The sequence below is a fragment of the Struthio camelus genome, unplaced genomic scaffold (assembly GCF_040807025.1).
Source record: "Struthio camelus isolate bStrCam1 unplaced genomic scaffold, bStrCam1.hap1 HAP1_SCAFFOLD_33, whole genome shotgun sequence".
NCBI classification, from domain to species: domain Eukaryota; kingdom Metazoa; phylum Chordata; class Aves; order Struthioniformes; family Struthionidae; genus Struthio; species Struthio camelus.
The window spans coordinates 2,300,158-2,320,811 of record NW_027182567.1 but is presented as its reverse complement, the minus strand read 5'-3'; positions in this window follow the sequence as shown (position 1 = coordinate 2,320,811).

The following is a 20,654-nucleotide window of genomic DNA, read 5'->3' as shown; positions in this document are numbered from 1 at the left end:
GCCAAAAGGGTGGAGGCAATGGTGCTCCTCGTGTGGGCCTGTGCATGTTAGGCAGGCGTTGGAGGAGAGTGGCTGCTCCAGTCAGAAAGTGTGAGGAGGGCAGTGGTAAGTTGTAGGAGGTGAGGGAAAGGAGGACGGGAGTGCTTGTGGGAGAGCCGTGTGGATATCAGGGCCAAAAGGGTGGAGGCAATGGTGCTCCTCGTGTGGGCCTGTACATGTCAGGCAGGCGTTGGAGGAGAGTGGCTGCTCCAGTCAGAAAGTGTGAGGAGGGCAATCGTAAGTTGGAGTAGGGTAGGGAAAAGAGGACGGGAGTGCTTGTGGGAGTGCCGTAGGCATGTGAGGGCCAAAAGGGTGGAGGCAATTGTGCTCCTCGTGTGGGCCTCTGCATGCTAGGCAGGCGTTGGAGGAGAGTGGCTGCTCCAGTCAGAAAGTGTGAGGAGGGCTGTCCTGGGTTGTAGGAGGTGAGGGAAAGGAAGTCGGGAGTGCTTGTGGGAGAGCCGTGTGGATGTCAGGACCAAAAGGGTGGAGGCAATGGTGCTCCCCGTGTGGGCCTGTGCATGCTAGGCATGCGTTGGAGGAGAGTGGCTGCTCCAGGCAGAAAGTGTGAGGAGGGCAGTCATAAGTTGGAGTAGAGTAGGTAAAGGAGGACGGGAGTGCTTGTGGGAGAGCCGTGTGGATGTCAGGGCCAAAAGGGTGGAGGCAATGGTGCTCCTCGTGTGGGCCTCTGCATGCTAGGCAGGCTTTGGAGGAGAGTGGGTGCTCCAGGCAGAAAGTGTGAGGAGGGCAGTCATAAGTTGGAATAGGGTAGGTAAAGGAGGACGGGAGTGCTTGTGGGAGAGCCGTGTGGATGTCAGGGCCAAAAGGGTGGAGGCAATGGTGCTCCCCGTGTGGGTCTGTACATGTTAGGCAGGCGTTGGAGGAGATGGGCTGCTCTAATGGGAAAGTGTGAGGAGGATTGTCCTAGGTTGTAAGAGGTGAGGGAAAGGAGGACGGGAGTGCTTGTGGGAGAGCCGTGTGGATGTCAGGGCCAAAAGGGTGGAGGCAATGGTGCTCCTCGTGTGGGTCTGTACATGTTAGGCAGGCTTTGGAGGAGAGTGGCTGCTCCAGTCAGAAAGTGTGAGGAGGGCAGTGATAAGTTGGAGTAGGGTAGGTAAAGGAGGACGGGAGTGCTTGTGGGAGAGCCGTGTGGATGTCAGGGCCAAAAGGGTGGAGGCAATGGTGCTCCTCGTGTGGGCCTCTGCATGCTAGGCAGGCTTTGGAGGAGAGTGGGTGCTCCAGGCAGAAAGTGTGAGGAGGGCAGTCATAAGTTGGAATAGGGTAGGTAAAGGAGGACGGGAGTGCTTGTGGGAGAGCCGTGTGGATGTCAGGGCCAAAAGGGTGGAGGCAATGGTGCTCCCAGTGTGGGCCTGCAGTTGTTAGCCAGGCGTTGGAGGAGATGGGCTGCTCTAATGGGAAAGTGTGAGGAGGATTGTCCTAGGTTGTAAGAGGTGAGGGAAAGGAGGACGGGAGTGCTTGTGGGAGAGCCGTAGGCATGTCAGGACCAAAAAGGTGGACGTCATGGTGCTCCCCGTGTGGGTCTGTACATGCTAGGCATGCGTTGGAGGAGATTGGCTGCTCTAATGGGAAAGTGTGAGGAGGGCAGTGGTAAGTTGTAGGCGGTGAGGGAAAGGAGGACGGGAGTGCTTGTGGGAGAGCCGTGTGGATGTCAGGGCCAAAAGGGTGGAGGCAATGGTGCTCCTCGTGTGGGCCTGTGCATGTTACGCAGGCGGAGGAGATTGTCTGCTCCAGTCAAAAAGTGTGAGGAGGGCTGTCCTAGGTTGTAGGAGGTGAGGGAAAGGAAGTCGGGAGTGCTTGTGGGAGAGCCGTGTGGATGTCAGGGCCAAAAGGGTGGAGGCAATGGTGCTCCCCGGGTGGGCCTGTATATGGTCATGGTGCTCCCCGTGTTGGTCTGTACATGCTAGGCACGCGTTGGAGGAGAGTGGCTGCTCCAGTCAGAAAGTGTGAGGAGGGCAGTGGTAAGTTCTAGGCGGTGAGGGAAAGGAGGACGGGAGTGCTTGTGGGAGAGCCGTGTGGATATCAGGGCCAAAAGGGTGGAGGCAATGGTGCTCCCCGTGTGGGCCTGCAGATGTTAGGCAGGCGTTGGAGGAGAGTGGCTGCTCCAGGCAGAAAGTGTGAGGAGGGCAGTGGTAAGTTGTAGGAGGTGAGGGAAAGGAAGACGGGAGTGCTTGTGGGAGAGCCGTAGGCATGTCTGGGCCAAAAGGGTGGAGGCAATGGTGCTCCTCGTGTGGGCCTCTGCATGCTAGGCAGGCGTTGGAGGAGAGTGGCTGCTCCAGTCAGAAAGTGTGAGGAGGGCTGTCCTGGGTTGTAGGAGGTGAGGGAAAGGAAGTCGGGAGTGCTTGTGGGAGAGCCGTGTGGATGTCAGGACCAAAAGGGTGGAGGCAATGGTGCTCCCCGTGTGGGCCTGTGCATGCTAGGCATGCGTTGGAGGAGATTGGCTGCTCTAATGGGAAAGTGTGAGGAGGGCAGTGGTAAGTTGTAGGCGGTGAGGGAAAGGAGGACGGGAGTGCTTGTGGGAGAGCCGTATGGATGTCAGGGCCAAAAGGGTGGAGGCAATGGTGCTCCTCGTGTGGGCCTCTGCATGCTAGGCAGGCGTTGGAGGAGAGTGGCTGCTCTAATGGGAAAGTGTGAGGAGGGCAGTGGTAAGTTGTAGGAGGTGAGGGAAAGGAAGACGGGAGTGCTTGTGGGAGAGCCGTGTGGATGTCAGGGCCAAAAGGGTGGAGGCAATGGTGCTCCTCGTGTGGGCCTGTGCATGTTAGGCAGGCGTTGGAGGAGAGTGGCTGCTCCAGTCCGAAAGTGTTAGGAGGGCAGTGGTAAGTTGTAGGAGGTGAGGGAAAGGAGGACGGGAGTGCTTGTGGGAGAGCCGTGTGGATGTCAGGGCCAAAAGGGTGGAGGCAATGGTGCTCCTCGTGTGGGCCTGTGCATGCTAGGCAGGCGTTGGAGGAGAGTGGCTGCTCCAGTCCGAAAGTGTGAGGAGGGCAGTGGTAAGTTGTAGGAGGTGAGGGAAAGGAGGATGTGAGTGCTTGTGGGAGAGCCGTAGGCATGTGAGGGCCAAAAAGGTGGACGTCATGGTGCTCCCCGTGTGGGTCTGTACATGCTAGGCAGGCGTTGGAGGAGATTGGCTGCTCCAGTCAGAAAGTGTGAGGAGGGCCGTGGTAAGTTGTAGGCGGTGAGGGAAAGGAAGACGGGAGTGCTTGTGGGAGAGCCGTGTGGATGTCAGGACCAAAGGGTGGAGGCAATGGTGCTCCCCGTGTGGGCCTGTACATGTTAGGCAGGCGTTGGAGGAGAGTGGCTGCTCCAGTCAGAAAGTGTGAGGATGGCAGTGGTAAGTTGGAGTAGGGTAGGGAAAGGAAGACGGGAGTGCTTGTGGGAGAGCCGTGTGGATGTCAGGGCCAAAAGGGTGGAGGCAATGGTGCTCCTCGTGTGGGCCTGTGCATGTTAGGCAGGCGTTGGAGGAGAGTGTCTGCTCCAGTCAGAAAGTGTGAGGAGGGCAGTGGTAAGTTGTAGGAGGTGAGGGAAAGGAGGACGGGAGTGCTTGTGGGAGAGCCGTGTGGATATCAGGGCCAAAAGGGTGGAGGCAATGGTGCTCCCCGGGTGGGCCTGTATATGGTCATGGTGCTCCCCGTGTTGGTCTGTACATGCTAGGCACGCGTTGGAGGAGAGTGGCTGCTCCAGTCAGAAAGTGTGAGGAGGGCAGTGGTAAGTTGTAGGCGGTGAGGGAAAGGAGGACGGGAGTGCTTGTGGGAGAGCCGTGTGGATATCAGGGCCAAAAGGGTGGAGGCAATGGTGCTCCCCGTGTGGGCCTGCAGATGTTAGGCAGGCGTTGGAGGAGAGTGGCTGCTCCAGGCAGAAAGTGTGAGGAGGGCAGTGGTAAGTTGTAGGAGGTGAGGGAAAGGAGGACGGGAGTGCTTGTGGGAGAGCCGTAGGCATGTCTGGGCCAAAAGGGTGGAGGCAATGGTGCTCCTCGTGTGGGCCTCTGCATGCTAGGCAGGCGTTGGAGGAGAGTGGCTGCTCCAGTCAGAAAGTGTGAGGAGGGCTGTCCTGGGTTGTAGGAGGTGAGGGAAAGGAAGTCAGGAGTGCTTGTGGGAGAGCCGTGTGAATGTCAGGACCAAAAGGGTGGAGGCAATGGTGCTCCCCGTGTGGGCCTGTGCATGCTAGGCATGTGTTGGAGGAGAGTGGGTGCTCTAATGCGAAAGTGTGAGGAGGGCAGTGGTAAGTTGTAGGCGGTGAGGGAAAGGAGGACGGGAGTGCTTGTGGGAGAGCCGTGTGGATGTCAGGGCCAAAAGGGTGGAGGCAATGGTGCTCCTCGTGTGGGCCTCTGCATGCTAGGCAGGCGTTGGAGGAGAGTGGCTGCTCTAATGGGAAAGTGTGAGGAGGGCAGTGGTAAGTTGTAGGAGGTGAGGGAAAGGAAGACGGGAGTGCTTGTGGGAGAGCCGTGTGGATGTCAGGGCCAAAAGGGTGGAGGCAATGGTGCTCCTCGTGTGGGCCTGTGCATGTTAGGCAGGCGTTGGAGGAGAGTGGCTGCTCCAGTCCGAAAGTGTGAGGAGGGCAGTGGTAAGTTGTAGGAGGTGAGGGAAAGGAGGACGGGAGTGCTTGTGGGAGAGCCGTGTGGATGTCAGGGCCAAAAGGGTGGAGGCAATGGTGCTCCTCGTGTGGGCCTGTGCATGCTAGGCAGGCGTTGGAGGAGAGTGGCTGCTCCAGTCAGAAAGTGTGAGGAGGGCAGTGGTAAGTTGTAGGAGGTGAGGGAAAGGAGGATGTGAGTGCTTGTGGGAGAGCCGTAGGCATGTGAGGGCCAAAAAGGTGGACGTCATGGTGCTCCCCGTGTGGGTCTGTACATGCTAGGCAGGCGTTGGAGGAGATTGGCTGCTCCAGTCAGAAAGTGTGAGGAGGGCAGTGGTAAGTTGTAGGCGGTGAGGGAAAGGAAGACGGGAGTGCTTGTGGGAGAGCCGTGTGGATGTCAGGACCAAAGGGTGGAGGCAATGGTGCTCCCCGTGTGGGCCTGTACATGTTAGGAAGGCGTTGGAGGAGAGTGGCTGCTCCAGTCCGAAAGTGTGAGGATGGCAGTGGTAAGTTGGAGTAGGGTAGGGAAAGGAAGACGGGAGTGCTTGTGGGAGAGCCGTGTGGATGTCAGGGCCAAAAGGGTGGAGGCAATGGTGCTCCTCGTGTGGGCCTGTGCATGTTAGGCAGGCGTTGGAGGAGAGTGGCTGCTCCAGTCAGAAAGTGTGAGGAGGGCAGTGGTAAGTTGTAGGAGGTGAGGGAAAGGAGGACGGGAGTGCTTGTGGGAGAGCCGTGTGGATATCAGGGCCAAAAGGGTGGAGGCAATGGTGCTCCTCGTGTGGGCCTGTACATGTCAGGCAGGCGTTGGAGGAGAGTGGCTGCTCCAGTCAGAAAGTGTGAGGAGGGCAATCGTAAGTTGGAGTAGGGTAGGGAAAAGAGGACGGGAGTGCTTGTGGGAGTGCCGTAGGCATGTGAGGGCCAAAAGGGTGGAGGCAATTGTGCTCCTCGTGTGGGCCTCTGCATGCTAGGCAGGCGTTGGAGGAGAGTGGCTGCTCCAGTCAGAAAGTGTGAGGAGGGCTGTCCTGGGTTGTAGGAGGTGAGGGAAAGGAAGTCGGGAGTGCTTGTGGGAGAGCCGTGTGGATGTCAGGACCAAAAGGGTGGAGGCAATGGTGCTCCCCGTGTGGGCCTGTGCATGTTAGGCATGCGTTGGAGGAGAGTGGCTGCTCCAGGCAGAAAGTGTGAGGAGGGCAGTGGTAAGTTGTAGGAGGTGAGGGAAAGGAGGACGGGAGTGCTTGTGGGAGAGCCGTGTGGATATCAGGGCCAAAAGGGTGGAGGCAATGGTGCTCCCCGTGTGGGCCTGCAGATGTTAGGCAGGCGTTGGAGGAGAGTGGCTGCTCCAGGCAGAAAGTGTGAGGAGGGCAGTGGTAAGTTGTAGGAGGTGAGGGAAAGGAGGACGGGAGTGCTTGTGGGAGAGCCGTGTGGATGTCAGGGCCAAAAGGGTGGAGGCAATGGTGCTCCCCGTGTGGGCCTGTGCATGCTAGGCATGCGTTGGAGGAGATTGGCTGCTCTAATTGGAAAGTGTGAGGAGGGCAGTGGTAAGTTGTAGGCGGTGAGGGAAAGGAGGACGGGAGTGCTTGTGGGAGAGCCGTAGGCATGTCTGGGCCAAAAGGGTGGAGGCAATGGTGCTCCTCGTGTGGGCCTCTGCATGCTAGGCAGGCGTTGGAGGAGAGTGGCTGCTCTAATGGGAAAGTGTGAGGAGGGCAGTGGTAAGTTGTAGGAGGTGAGGGAAAGGAAGACGGGAGTGCTTGTGGGAGAGCCGTGTGGATGTCAGGGCCAAAAGGGTGGAGGCAATGGTGCTCCTCGTGTGGGCCTGTGCATGTTAGGCAGGCGTTGGAGGAGAGTGGCTGCTCCAGTCAGAAAGTGTGAGGAGGGCAGTGGTAAGTTGTAGGAGGTGAGGGAAAGGAGGACGGGAGTGCTTGTGGGAGAGCCGTGTGGATGTCAGGGCCAAAAGGGTGGAGGCAATGGTGCTCCTCGTGTGGGCCTGTGCATGCTAGGCAGGCGTTGGAGGAGAGTGGCTGCTCCAGGCAGAAAGTGTGAGGAGGGCAGTGGTAAGTTGTAGGAGGTGAGGGAAAGGAGGATGTGAGTGCTTGTGGGAGAGCCGTAGGCATGTGAGGGCCAAAAAGGTGGACGTCATGGTGCTCCCCGTGTGGGTCTGTACATGCTAGGCAGGCGTTGGAGGAGATTGGCTGCTCCAGTCAGAAAGTGTGAGGAGGGCCGTGGTAAGTTGTAGGCGGTGAGGGAAAGGAAGACGGGAGTGCTTGTGGGAGAGCCGTGTGGATGTCAGGACCAAAGGGTGGAGGCAATGGTGCTCCCCGTGTGGGCCTGTACATGTTAGGCAGGCGTTGGAGGAGAGTGGCTGCTCCAGTCAGAAAGTGTGAGGATGGCAGTGGTAAGTTGGAGTAGGGTAGGGAAAGGAAGACGGGAGTGCTTGTGGGAGAGCCGTGTGGATGTCAGGGCCAAAAGGGTGGAGGCAATGGTGCTCCTCGTGTGGGCCTGTGCATGTTAGGCAGGCGTTGGAGGAGAGTGGCTGCTCCAGTCAGAAAGTGTGAGGAGGGCAGTGGTAAGTTGTAGGAGGTGAGGGACAGGAGGACGGGAGTGCTTGTGGGAGAGCCGTGTGGATATCAGGGCCAAAAGGGTGGAGGCAATGGTGCTCCCCGGGTGGGCCTGTATATGGTCATGGTGCTCCCCGTGTTGGTCTGTACATGCTAGGCACGCGTTGGAGGAGAGTGGCTGCTCCAGTCAGAAAGTGTGAGGAGGGCAGTGGTAAGTTGTAGGCGGTGAGGGAAAGGAGGACGGGAGTGCTTGTGGGAGAGCCGTGTGGATATCAGGGCCAAAAGGGTGGAGGCAATGGTGCTCCCCGTGTGGGCCTGCAGATGTTAGGCAGGCGTTGGAGGAGAGTGGCTGCTCCAGGCAGAAAGTGTGAGGAGGGCAGTGGTAAGTTGTAGGAGGTGAGGGAAAGGAGGACGGGAGTGGTTGTGGGAGAGCCGTGTGGATGTCAGGGCCAAAAGGGTGGAGGCAATGGTGCTCCTCGTGTGGGCCTGTGCATGCTAGGCAGGCGTTGGAGGAGAGTGGCTGCTCCAGTCAGAAAGTGTGAGGAGGGCTGTCCTGGGTTGTAGGAGGTGAGGGAAAGGAAGTCGGGAGTGCTTGTGGGAGAGCCGTGTGAATGTCAGGACCAAAAGGGTGGAGGCAATGGTGCTCCCCATGTGGGCCTGTGCATGCTAGGCATGCGTTGGAGGAGAGTGGGTGCTCTAATTGGAAAGTGTGAGGAGGGCAGTGGTAAGTTGTAGGCGGTGAGGGAAAGGAGGACGGGAGTGCTTGTGGGAGAGCCGTAGGCATGTCTGGGCCAAAAGGGTGGAGGCAATGGTGCTCCTCGTGTGGGCCTCTGCATGCTAGGCAGGCGTTGGAGGAGAGTGGCTGCTCTAATGGGAAAGTGTGAGGAGGGCAGTGGTAAGTTGTAGGAGGTGAGGGAAAGGAAGACGGGAGTGCTTGTGGGAGAGCCGTGTGGATGTCAGGGCCAAAAGGGTGGAGGCAATGGTGCTCCTCGTGTGGGCCTGTGCATGTTAGGCAGGCGTTGGAGGAGAGTGGCTGCTCCAGTCAGAAAGTGTGAGGAGGGCAGTGGTAAGTTGTAGGAGGTGAGGGAAAGGAGGACGGGAGTGGTTGTGGGAGAGCCGTGTGGATGTCAGGGCCAAAAGGGTGGAGGCAATGGTGCTCCTCGTGTGGGCCTGTGCATGCTAGGCAGGCGTTGGAGGAGAGTGGCTGCTCCAGGCAGAAAGTGTGAGGAGGGCAGTGGTAAGTTGTAGGAGGTGAGGGAAAGGAGGATGTGAGTGCTTGTGGGAGAGCCGTAGGCATGTGAGGGCCAAAAAGGTGGACGTCATGGTGCTCCCCGTGTGGGTCTGTACATGCTAGGCACGCGTTGGAGGAGATTGGCTGCTCCAGTCAGAAAGTGTGAGGAGGGCAGTGGTAAGTTGTAGGCGGTGAGGGAAAGGAAGATGGGAGTGCTTGTGGGAGAGCCGTGTGGATGTCAGGACCAAAGGGTGGAGGCAATGGTGCTCCCCGGGTGGGCCTGTACATGTTAGGCAGGCGTTGGAGGAGAGTGGCTGCTCCAGTCCGAAAGTGTGAGGATGGCAGTGGTAAGTTGGAGTAGGGTAGGGAAAGGAAGACGGGAGTGCTTGTGGGAGAGCCGTGTGGATGTCAGGGCCAAAAGGGTGGAGGCAATGGTGCTCCTCGTGTGGGCCTGCGCATGTTAGGCAGGCGTTGGAGGAGAGTGGCTGCTCCAGTCCGAAAGTGTGAGGAGGGCAGTGGTAAGTTGTAGGAGGTGAGGGAAAGGAGGACGGGAGTGCTTGTGGGAGAGCCGTGTGGATAGCAGGGCCAAAAGGGTGGAGGCAATGGTGCTCCTCGTGTGGGCCTGTACATGTCAGGCAGGCGTTGGAGGAGAGTGGCTGCTCCAGTCAGAAAGTGTGAGGAGGGCAATCGTAAGTTGGAGTAGGGTAGGGAAAGGAGGACGGGAGTGCTTGTGGGAGTGCCGTAGGCATGTGAGTGCCAAAAGGGTGGAGGCAATGGTGCTCCCCATGTGGGCCTGCACATGTTAGGCAGGCTTAGGAGGAGATTGGCTGCTCCAGTCCGAAAATGTGAGGAGGGCAGTGGTAAGTTGTAGGAGGAGAGGGGAAGGAGCATTGGAGTGCTTGTGGGAGAGCCGTGTGGATGTCAGGGCCAAAAGGGTGGAGGCAATGGTGCTCCTCGTGTGGGCCTGTACATGTTAGGCAGGCTTTGGAGGAGAGTGGCTGCTCCAGTCAGAAAGTGTGAGGAGGGCAGTGATAAGTTGGAGTAGGGTAGGTAAAGGAGGACGGGAGTGCTTGTGGGAGAGCCGTGTGGATGTCAGGGCCAAAAGGGTGGAGGCAATGGTGCTCCTCGTGTGGGCCTGTGCATGCTAGGCAGGCTTTGGAGGAGAGTGGGTGCTCCAGGCAGAAAGTGTGAGGAGGGCAGTCATAAGTTGGAATAGGGTAGGTAAAGGAGGACGGGAGTGCTTGTGGGAGAGCCGTGTGGATGTCAGGGCCAAAAGGGTGGAGGCAATGGTGCTCCCAGTGTGGGCCTGCAGTTGTTAGCCAGGCGTTGGAGGAGATGGGCTGCTCTAATGGGAAAGTGTGAGGAGGGTTGTCCTAGGTTGTAAGAGGTGAGGGAAAGGAGGACGGGAGTGCTTGTGGGAGAGCCGTAGGCATGTCTGGGCCAAAAGGGTGGAGGCAATGGTGCTCCTCGTGTGGGCCTCTGCATGCTAGGCAGGCGTTGGAGGAGAGTGGCTGCTCTAATGGGAAAGTGTGAGGAGGGCAGTGGTAAGTTGTAGGAGGTGAGGGAAAGGAAGACGGGAGTGCTTGTGGGAGAGCCGTGTGGATGTCAGGGCCAAAAGGGTGGAGGCAATGGTGCTCCTCGTGTGGGCCTGTGCATGTTAGGCAGGCGTTGGAGGAGAGTGGCTGCTCCAGTCAGAAAGTGTGAGGAGGGCAGTGGTAAGTTGTAGGAGGTGAGGGAAAGGAGGACGGGAGTGGTTGTGGGAGAGCCGTGTGGATGTCAGGGCCAAAAGGGTGGAGGCAATGGTGCTCCTCGTGTGGGCCTGTGCATGCTAGGCAGGCGTTGGAGGAGAGTGGCTGCTCCAGGCAGAAAGTGTGAGGAGGGCAGTGGTAAGTTGTAGGAGGTGAGGGAAAGGAGGACGGGAGTGCTTGTGGGAGAGCCGTAGGCATGTCTGGGCCAAAAAGGTGGACGTCATGGTGCTCCCCGTGTGGGTCTGTACATGCTAGGCACGCGTTGGAGGAGATTGGCTGCTCCAGTCAGAAAGTGTGAGGAGGGCAGTGGTAAGTTGTAGGCGGTGAGGGAAAGGAAGATGGGAGTGCTTGTGGGAGAGCCGTGTGGATGTCAGGACCAAAGGGTGGAGGCAATGGTGCTCCCCGGGTGGGCCTGTACATGATAGGCAGGCGTTGGAGGAGAGTGGCTGCTCCAGTCCGAAAGTGTGAGGATGGCAGTGGTAAGTTGGAGTAGGGTAGGGAAAGGAAGACGGGAGTGCTTGTGGGAGAGCCGTGTGGATGTCAGGGCCAAAAGGGTGGAGGCAATGGTGCTCCTCGTGTGGGCCTGCGCATGTTAGGCAGGCGTTGGAGGAGAGTGGCTGCTCCAGTCCGAAAGTGTGAGGAGGGCAGTGGTAAGTTGTAGGAGGTGAGGGAAAGGAGGACGGGAGTGCTTGTGGGAGTGCCGTAGGCATGTGAGGGCCAAAAGGGTGGAGGCAATGGTGCTCCCCATGTGGGCCTGCACATGTTAGGCAGGCTTAGGAGGAGATTGGCTGCTCCAGTCCGAAAATGTGAGGAGGGCAGTGGTAAGTTGTAGGAGGAGAGGGGAAGGAGCATTGGAGTGCTTGTGGGAGAGCCGTGTGGATGTCAGGGCCAAAAGGGTGGAGGCAATGGTGCTCCTCGTGTGGGCCTGTACATGTTAGGCAGGCTTTGGAGGAGAGTGGCTGCTCCAGTCAGAAAGTGTGAGGAGGGCAGTGATAAGTTGGAGTAGGGTAGGTAAAGGAGGACGGGAGTGCTTGTGGGAGAGCCGTGTGGATGTCAGGGCCAAAAGGGTGGAGGCAATGGTGCTCCTCGTGTGGGCCTCTGCATGCTAGGCAGGCTTTGGAGGAGAGTGGGTGCTCCAGGCAGAAAGTGTGAGGAGGGCAGTCATAAGTTGGAATAGGGTAGGTAAAGGAGGACGGGAGTGCTTGTGGGAGAGCCGTGTGGATGTCAGGGCCAAAAGGGTGGAGGCAATGGTGCTCCCAGTGTGGGCCTGCAGTTGTTAGCCAGGCGTTGGAGGAGATGGGCTGCTCTAATGGGAAAGTGTGAGGAGGGTTGTCCTAGGTTGTAAGAGGTGAGGGAAAGGAGGACGGGAGTGCTTGTGGGAGAGCCGTAGGCATGTCAGGACCAAAAAGGTGGACGTCATGGTGCTCCCCGTGTGGGTCTGTACATGCTAGGCATGCGTTGGAGGAGATTGGCTGCTCTAATGGGAAAGTGTGAGGAGGGCAGTGGTAAGTTGTAGGCGGTGAGGGAAAGGAGGACGGGAGTGCTTGTGGGAGAGCCGTGTGGATGTCAGGGCCAAAAGGGTGGAGGCAATGGTGCTCCTCGTGTGGGCCTGTGCATGTTAGGCAGGCGGAGGAGATTGTCTGCTCCAGTCAGAAAGTGTGAGGAGGGCTGTCCTAGGTTGTAGGAGGTGAGGGAAAGGAAGTCGGGAGTGCTTGTGGGAGAGCCGTGTGGATGTCAGGGCCAAAAGGGTGGAGGCAATGGTGCTCCCCGGGTGGGCCTGTATATGGTCATGGTGCTCCCCGTGTTGGTCTGTACATGCTAGGCACGCGTTGGAGGAGAGTGGCTGCTCTAATGGGAAAGTGTGAGGAGGGCAGTGGTAAGTTGTAGGCGGTGAGGGAAAGGAGGACGGGAGTGCTTGTGGGAGAGCCGTGTGGATGTCAGGGCCAAAAGGGTGGAGGCAATGGTGCTCCCCGTGTGGGTCTGTACATGTTAGGCAGGCGTTGGAGGAGATTGGCTGCTCTAATGGGAAAGTGTGAGGAGGGCAGTGGTAAGTTGTAGGAGGTGAGGGAAAGGAAGACGGGAGTGCTTGTGGGAGAGCCGTGTGGATGTCAGGGCCAAAAGGGTGGAGGCAATGGTGCTCCCCGGGTGGGCCTGTGCATGTTAGGCAGGCTTAGGAGGAGAGTGGCTGCTCCAGTCAGAAAGTGTGAGGAGGGCAGTCATAAGTTGGAGTAGGGTAGGTAAAGGAGGATGTGAGTGGTTGTGGGAGAGCCGTGTGGATGTCAGGGCCAAAAGGGTGGAGGCAATGGTGCTCCCAATGTGGGCCTGCACATGTTAGGCAGGCTTAGGAGGAGAGTGGGTGCTCCAGTCAGAAAGTATGAGGAGGGTTGTCCTAGGTTGTAAGAGGTGAGGGAAAGGAGGACGGGAGTGCTTGTGGGAGAGCCGTGTGGATGTCAGGGCCAAAAGGGTGGAGGCAATGGTGCTCCCCGGGTTTGCCTTTATATGGTCATGGTGCTCCCCGTGTTGGTCTGTACATGCTAGGCACGCGTTGGAGGAGAGTGGCTGCTCCAGTCAGAAAGTGTGAGGAGGGCAGTGGTAAGTTGTAGGCGGTGAGGGAAAGGAGGACGGGAGTGCTTGTGGGAGAGCCGTGTGGATATCAGGGCCAAAAGGGTGGAGGCAATGGTGCTCCCCGTATTGGCCTCTGCATGCTAGACAGGCGTTGGAGGAGAGTGGCTGCTCCAGGCAGAAAGTGTGAGGAGGGCAGTGGTAAGTTGTAGGAGGTGAGGGAAAGGAGGATGTGAGTGCTTGTGGGAGAGGCGTAGGCATGTGAGGGCCAAAAAGGTGAACGTCATGGTGCTCTCCGTGTGGGTCTGTACATACTACGCAGGCGTTGGAGGAGAGTGGCTGCTCTAATAGGAAAGTGTGAGGAGGGCAGTGGTAAGTTGTAGGAGGTGAGGGAAAGGAGGACGGGAGTGCTTGTGGGAGAGCCGTGTGGATGTCAGGGCCAAAAGGGTGGAGGCAATGGTGCTCCCAATGTGGGCCTGCACATGTTAGGCAGGCTTAGGAGGAGAGTGGGTGCTCCAGTCAGAAAGTATGAGGAGGGTTGTAAGAGGAGAGGGGAAGGAGCATTGGAGTGCTTGTGGGAGAGCCGTGTGGATGTCAGGGCCAAAAGGGTGGAGGCAATGGTGCTCCCCGTGTGGGCCTGCAGATGTTAGGCAGGCGTTGGAGGAGAGTGGCTGCTCCAGGCAGAAAGTGTGAGGAGGGCAGTGGTAAGTTGTAGGAGGTGAGGGAAAGGAGGACGGGAGTGCTTGTGGGAGAGCAGTGTGGATGTCAGGGCCAAAAGGGTGGAGGCAATGGTGCTCCTCGTGTGGGCCTCTGCATGCTAGGCAGGCGTTGGAGGAGAGTGGCTGCTCCAGTCAGAAAGTGTGAGGAGGGCAGTGGTAAGTTGTAGGAGGTGAGGGAAAGGAGGACGGGAGTGGTTGTGGGAGAGCCGTGTGGATGTCAGGGCCAAAAGGGTGGAGGCAATGGTGCTCCTCGTGTGGGCCTGTGCATGCTAGGCAGGCGTTGGAGGAGAGTGGCTGCTCCAGTCAGAAAGTGTGAGGAGGGCAGTGGTAAGTTGTAGGCGGTGAGGGAAAGGAGGACGGGAGTGCTTGTGGGAGAGCCGTAGGCATGTGAGGGCCAAAAGGGTGGAGGCAATGGTGCTCCCCATGTGGGCCTGCACATGTTAGGCAGGCTTAGGAGGAGATTGGCTGCTCCAGTCAGAAAATGTGAGGAGGGCTGTCCTAGGTTGTAGGAGGAGAGGGGAAGGAGCATTGGAGTGCTTGTGGGAGAGCCGTGTGGATGTCAGGGCCAAAAGGGTGGAGGCAATGGTGCTCCTCGTGTGGGCCTGTACATGTTAGGCAGGCTTTGGAGGAGAGTGGCTGCTCCAGTCAGAAAGTGTGAGGAGGGCAGTGATAAGTTGGAGTAGGGTAGGTAAAGGAGGACGGGAGTGCTTGTGGGAGAGCCGTGTGGATGTCAGGGCCAAAAGGGTGGAGGCAATGGTGCTCCTCGTGTGGGCCTCTGCATGCTAGGCAGGCTTTGGAGGAGAGTGGGTGCTCCAGGCAGAAAGTGTGAGGAGGGCAGTCATAAGTTGGAATAGGGTAGGTAAAGGAGGACGGGAGTGCTTGTGGGAGAGCCGTGTGGATGTCAGGGCCAAAAGGGTGGAGGCAATGGTGCTCCCAGTGTGGGCCTGCAGTTGTTAGCCAGGCGTTGGAGGAGATGGGCTGCTCTAATGGGAAAGTGTGAGGAGGATTGTCCTAGGTTGTAAGAGGTGAGGGAAAGGAGGACGGGAGTGCTTGTGGGAGAGCCGTAGGCATGTCAGGACCAAAAAGGTGGACGTCATGGTGCTCCCCGTGTGAGTCTGTACATGCTAGGCATGCGTTGGAGGATATTGGCTGCTCTAATGGGAAAGTGTGAGGAGGGCAGTGGTAAGTTGTAGGCGGTGAGGGAAAGGAGGACGGGAGTGCTTGTGGGAGAGCCGTGTGGATGTCAGGGCCAAAAGGGTGGAGGCAATGGTGCTCCTCGTGTGGGCCTGTGCATGTTAGGCAGGCGGAGGAGATTGTCTGCTCCAGTCAAAAAGTGTGAGGAGGGCTGTCCTAGGTTGTAGGAGGTGAGGGAAAGGAAGTCGGGAGTGCTTGTGGGAGAGCCGTGTGGATGTCAGGGCCAAAAGGGTGGAGGCAATGGTGCTCCCCGGGTGGGCCTGTATATGGTCATGGTGCTCCCCGTATTGGTCTGTACATGCTAGGCACGCGTTGGAGGAGATTGGCTGCTCTAATGGGAAAGTGTGAGGAGGGCAGTGGTAAGTTGTAGGCGGTGAGGGAAAGGAGGACGGGAGTGCTTGTGGGAGAGCCGTGTGGATGTCAGGGCCAAAAGGGTGGAGGCAATGGTGCTCCCCGTGTGGGTCTGTACATGTTAGGCAGGCGTTGGAGGAGATTGGCTGCTCTAATGGGAAAGTGTGAGGAGGGCAGTGGTAAGTTGTAGGAGGTGAGGGAAAGGAAGACGGGAGTGCTTGTGGGAGAGCCGTGTGGATATCAGGGCCAAAAGGGTGGAGGCAATGGTGCTCCCCGTGTGGGCCTGCAGATGTTATGAAGGCGTTGGAGGAGAGTGGCTGCTCCAGGCAGAAAGTGTGAGGAGGGCAGTGGTAAGTTGTAGGAGGTGAGGGAAAGGAAGACGGGAGTGCTTGTGGGAGAGCCGTGTGGATGTCAGGGCCAAAAGGGTGGAGGCAATGGTGCTCCCCGTGTGGGCCTGTGCATGCTAGGCAGGCGTTGGAGGAGAGTGGCTGCTCTAATCGGAAAGTGTGAGGAGGGCAGTGGTAAGTTGTAGGAGGTGAGGGAAAGGAAGACGGGAGTGCTTGTGGGAGAGCCGTGTGGATGTCAGGGCCAAAAGGGTGGAGGCAATGGTGCTCCCCGGGTGGGCCTGTGCATGTTAGGCAGGCTTAGGAGGAGAGTGGCTGCTCCAGTCAGAAAGTGTGAGGAGGGCAGTCATAAGTTGGAGTAGGGTAGGTAAAGGAGGATGTGAGTGGTTGTGGGAGAGCCGTGTGGATGTCAGGGCCAAAAGGGTGGAGGCAATGGTGCTCCCAATGTGGGCCTGCACATGTTAGGCAGGCTTAGGAGGAGAGTGGGTGCTCCAGTCAGAAAGTATGAGGAGGGTTGTCCTAGGTTGTAAGAGGTGAGGGAAAGGAGGACGGGAGTGCTTGTGGGAGAGCCGTGTGGATGTCAGGGCCAAAAGGGTGGAGGCAATGGTGCTCCCCGTATTGGCCTCTGCATGCTAGACAGGCGTTGGAGGAGAGTGGCTGCTCCAGGCAGAAAGTGTGAGGAGGGCAGTGGTAAGTTGTAGGAGGTGAGGGAAAGGAGGATGTGAGTGCTTGTGGGAGAGGCGTAGGCATGTGAGGGCCAAAAAGGTGAACGTCATGGTGCTCTCCGTGTGGGTCTGTACATACTAGGCAGGCGTTGGAGGAGAGTGGCTGCTCTAATAGGAAAGTGTGAGGAGGGCAGTGGTAAGTTGTAGGAGGTGAGGGAAAGGAGGATGTGAGTGCTTGTGGGAGAGCCGTGTGGATGTCAGGGCCAAAAGGGTGGAGGCAATGGTGCTCCCAATGTGGGCCTGCACATGTTAGGCAGGCTTAGGAGGAGAGTGGGTGCTCCAGTCAGAAAGTATGAGGAGGGTTGTAAGAGGAGAGGGGAAGGAGCATTGGAGTGCTTGTGGGAGAGCCGTGTGGATGTCAGGGCCAAAAGGGTGGAGGCAATGGTGCTCCCCGTGTGGGCCTGCAGATGTTAGGCAGGCGTTGGAGGAGAGTGGCTGCTCCAGGCAGAAAGTGTGAGGAGGGCAGTGGTAAGTTGTAGGAGGTGAGGGAAAGGAGGACGGGAGTGCTTGTGGGAGAGCAGTGTGGATGTCAGGGCCAAAAGGGTGGAGGCAATGGTGCTCCTCGTGTGGGTCTCTGCATGCTAGGCAGGCGTTGGAGGAGAGTGGCTGCTCCAGTCAGAAAGTGTGAGGAGGGCAGTGGTAAGTTGTAGGAGGTGAGGGAAAGGAGGACGGGAGTGGTTGTGGGAGAGCCGTGTGGATGTCAGGGCCAAAAGGGTGGAGGCAATGGTGCTCCTCGTGTGGGCCTGTGCATGCTAGGCAGGCGTTGGAGGAGAGTGGCTGCTCCAGGCAGAAAGTGTGAGGAGGGCAGTGGTAAGTTGTAGGAGGTGAGGTAAAGGAGGATGTGAGTGCTTGTGGGAGAGCCGTAGGCATGTGAGGGCCAAAAAGGTGGACGTCATGGTGCTCCCCGTGTGGGTCTGTACATGCTAGGCAGGCGTTGGAGGAGATTGGCTGCTCCAGTCAGAAAGTGTGAGGAGGGCAGTGGTAAGTTGTAGGCGGTGAGGGAAAGGAGGACGGGAGTGCTTGTGGGAGAGCCGTGTGGATGTCAGGACCAAAGGGTGGAGGCAATGGTGCTCCCCGTGTGGGCCTGTACATGTTAGGCAGGCGTTGGAGGAGAGTGGCTGCTCCAGTCCGAAAGTGTGAGGATGGCAGTGGTAAGTTGGAGTAGGGTAGGGAAAGGAAGACGGGAGTGCTTGTGGGAGAGCCGTGTGGATGTCAGGGCCAAAAGGGTGGAGGCAATGGTGCTCCTCGTGTGGGCCTGTGCATGTTAGGCAGGCGTTGGAGGAGAGTGGCTGCTCCAGTCAGAAAGTGTGAGGAGGGCAGTGATAAGTTGGAGTAGGGTAGGTAAAGGAGGACGGGAGTGCTTGTGGGAGAGCCGTGTGGATGTCAGGGCCAAAAGGGTGGAGGCAATGGTGCTCCTCGTGTGGGCCTCTGCATGCTAGGCAGGCTTTGGAGGAGAGTGGGTGCTCCAGGCAGAAAGTGTGAGGAGGGCAGTCATAAGTTGGAATAGGGTAGGTAAAGGAGGACGGGAGTGCTTGTGGGAGAGCCGTGTGGATGTCAGGGCCAAAAGGGTGGAGGCAATGGTGCTCCCAGTGTGGGCCTGCAGTTGTTAGCCAGGCGTTGGAGGAGATGGGCTGCTCTAATGGGAAAGTGTGAGGAGGGTTGTCCTAGGTTGTAAGAGGTGAGGGAAAGGAGGACGGGAGTGCTTGTGGGAGAGCCGTAGGCATGTCAGGACCAAAAAGGTGGACGTCATGGTGCTCCCCGTGTGGGTCTGTACATGCTAGGCATGCGTTGGAGGATATTGGCTGCTCTAATGGGAAAGTGTGAGGAGGGCAGTGGTAAGTTGTAGGCGGTGAGGGAAAGGAGGACGGGAGTGCTTGTGGGAGAGCCGTGTGGATGTCAGGGCCAAAAGGGTGGAGGCAATGGTGCTCCTCGTGTGGGCCTGTGCATGTTAGGCAGGCGGAGGAGATTGTCTGCTCCAGTCAAAAAGTGTGAGGAGGGCTGTCCTAGGTTGTAGGAGGTGAGGGAAAGGAAGTCGGGAGTGCTTGTGGGAGAGCCGTGTGGATGTCAGGGCCAAAAGGGTGGAGGCAATGGTGCTCCCCGGGTGGGCCTGTATATGGTCATGGTGCTCCCCGTATTGGTCTGTACATGCTAGGCACGCGTTGGAGGAGATTGGCTGCTCTAATGGGAAAGTGTGAGGAGGGCAGTGGTAAGTTGTAGGCGGTGAGGGCAAGGAGGACGGGAGTGCTTGTGGGAGAGCCGTGTGGATGTCAGGGCCAAAAGGGTGGAGGCAATGGTGCTCCCCGTGTGGGTCTGTACATGTTAGGCAGGCGTTGGAGGAGATTGGCTGCTCTAATGGGAAAGTGTGAGGAGGGCAGTGGTAAGTTGTAGGAGGTGAGGGAAAGGAAGACGGGAGTGCTTGTGGGAGAGCCGTGTGGATATCAGGGCCAAAAGGGTGGAGGCAATGGTGCTCCCCGTGTGGGCCTGTACATGTTAGGCAGGCGTTGGAGGAGAGTGGCTGCTCCAGTCCGAAAGTGTGAGGAGGGCAGTGGTAAGTTGTAGGAGGTGAGGGAAAGGAAGACGGGAGTGCTTGTGGGAGAGCCGTGTGGATGTCAGGGCCAAAAGGGTGGAGGCAATGGTGCTCCCCGTGTGCGCCTCTGCATGCTAGGCAGGCTTTGGAGGAGAGTGGCTGCTCTAATGGGAAAGTGTGAGGAGGGCAGTGGTAAGTTGTAGGAGGTGAGGGAAAGGAAGACGGGAGTGCTTGTGGGAGAGCCGTGTGGATGTCAGGGCCAAAAGGGTGGAGGCAATGGTGCTCCCAATGTGGGCCTGCACATGTTAGGCAGGCTTAGGAGGAGAGTGGGTGCTCCAGTCAGAAAGTATGAGGAGGGTTGTCCTAGGTTGTAAGAGGTGAGGGAAAGGAGGACGGGAGTGCTTGTGGGAGAGCCGTGTGGATGTCAGGGCCAAAAGGGTGGAGGCAATGGTGCTCCCCGTATTGGCCTCTGCATGCTAGACAGGCGTTGGAGGAGAGTGGCTGCTCCAGGCAGAAAGTGTGAGGAGGGCAGTGGTAAGTTGTAGGAGGTGAGGGAAAGGAGGATGTGAGTGCTTGTGGGAGAGGCGTAGGCATGTGAGGGCCAAAAAGGTGAACGTCATGGTGCTCTCCGTGTGGGTCTGTACATACTAGGCAGGCGTTGGAGGAGAGTGGCTGCTCTAATAGGAAAGTGTGAGGAGGGCAGTGGTAAGTTGTAGGAGGTGAGGGAAAGGAGGACGGGAGTGCTTGTGGGAGAGCCGTGTGGATGTCAGGGCCAAAAGGGTGGAGGCAATGGTGCTCCCAATGTGGGCCTGCACATGTTAGGCAGGCTTAGGAGGAGAGTGGGTGCTCCAGTCAGAAAGTATGAGGAGGGTTGTAAGAGGTGAGGGGAAGGAGCATTGGAGTGCTTGTGGGAGAGCCGTGTGGATGTCAGGGCCAAAAGGGTGGAGGCAATGGTGCTCCCCGTGTGGGCCTGCAGATGTTAGGCAGGCGTTGGAGGAGAGTGGCTGCTCCAGGCAGAAAGTGTGAGGAGGGCAGTGGTAAGTTGTAGGAGGTGAGGGAAAGGAGGACGGGAGTGCTTGTGGGAGAGCCGTGTGGATGTCAGGGCCAAAAGGGTGGAGGCAATGGTGCTCCTCGTGTGGGCCTCTGCATGCTAGGCAGGCGTTGGAGGAGAGTGGCTGCTCCAGTCAGAAAGTGTGAGGAGGGCTGTCCTGGGTTGTAGGAGGTGAGGGAAAGGAAGTCGGGAGTGCTTGTGGGAGAGCCGTGTGAATGTCAGGACCAAAAGGGTGGAGGCAATGGTGCTCCCCGTGTGGGCCTGTGCATGCTAGGCATGCGTTGGAGGAGATTGGCTGCTCTAATTGGAAAGTGTGAGGAGGGCAGTGGTAAGTTGTAGGCGGTGAGGGAAAGGAGGACGGGAGTGCTTGTGGGAGAGCCGTAGGCATGTCTGGGCCAAAAGGGTGGAGGCAATGGTGCTCCTCGTGTGGGCCTCTGCATGCTAGGCAGGCGTTGGAGGAGAGTGGGTGCTCCAGTCAGAAAGTGTGAGGAGGGCAGTGGTAAATTGTAGGCGGTGAGGGAAAGGAGGACGGGAGTGCTTGTGGGAGAGCCGTGTGGATGTCAGGGCCAAAAGGGTGGAGGCAATGGTGCTCCTCGTGTGGGCCTGTGCATGTTAGGCAGGCGTTGGAGGAGAGTGGCTGCTCCAGTCAGAAAGTGTGAGGAGGGCAGTGGTAAGTTGTAGGAGGTGAGGGAAAGGAGGACGGGAGTGCTTGTGGGAGAGCCGTGTGGATGTCAGGGCCAAAAGGGTGGAGGCAATGGTGCTCCTCGTGTGGGCCTGTGCATGCTAGGCAGGCGTTGGAGGAGAGTGGCTGCTCCAGGCAGAAAGTGTGAGGAGGGCAGTGGTAAGTTGTAGGAGGTGAGGGAAAGGAGGATGTGAGTGCTTGTGGGAGAGCCGTAGGCATGTGAGGGCCAAAAAGGTGGACGTCATGGTGCTCCCCGTGTGGGTCTGTACATGCTAGGCAGGCGTTGGAGGAGATTGGCTGCTCCAGTCAGAAAGTGTGAGGAGGGCAGTGGTAAGTTGTAGGCGGTGAGGGAAA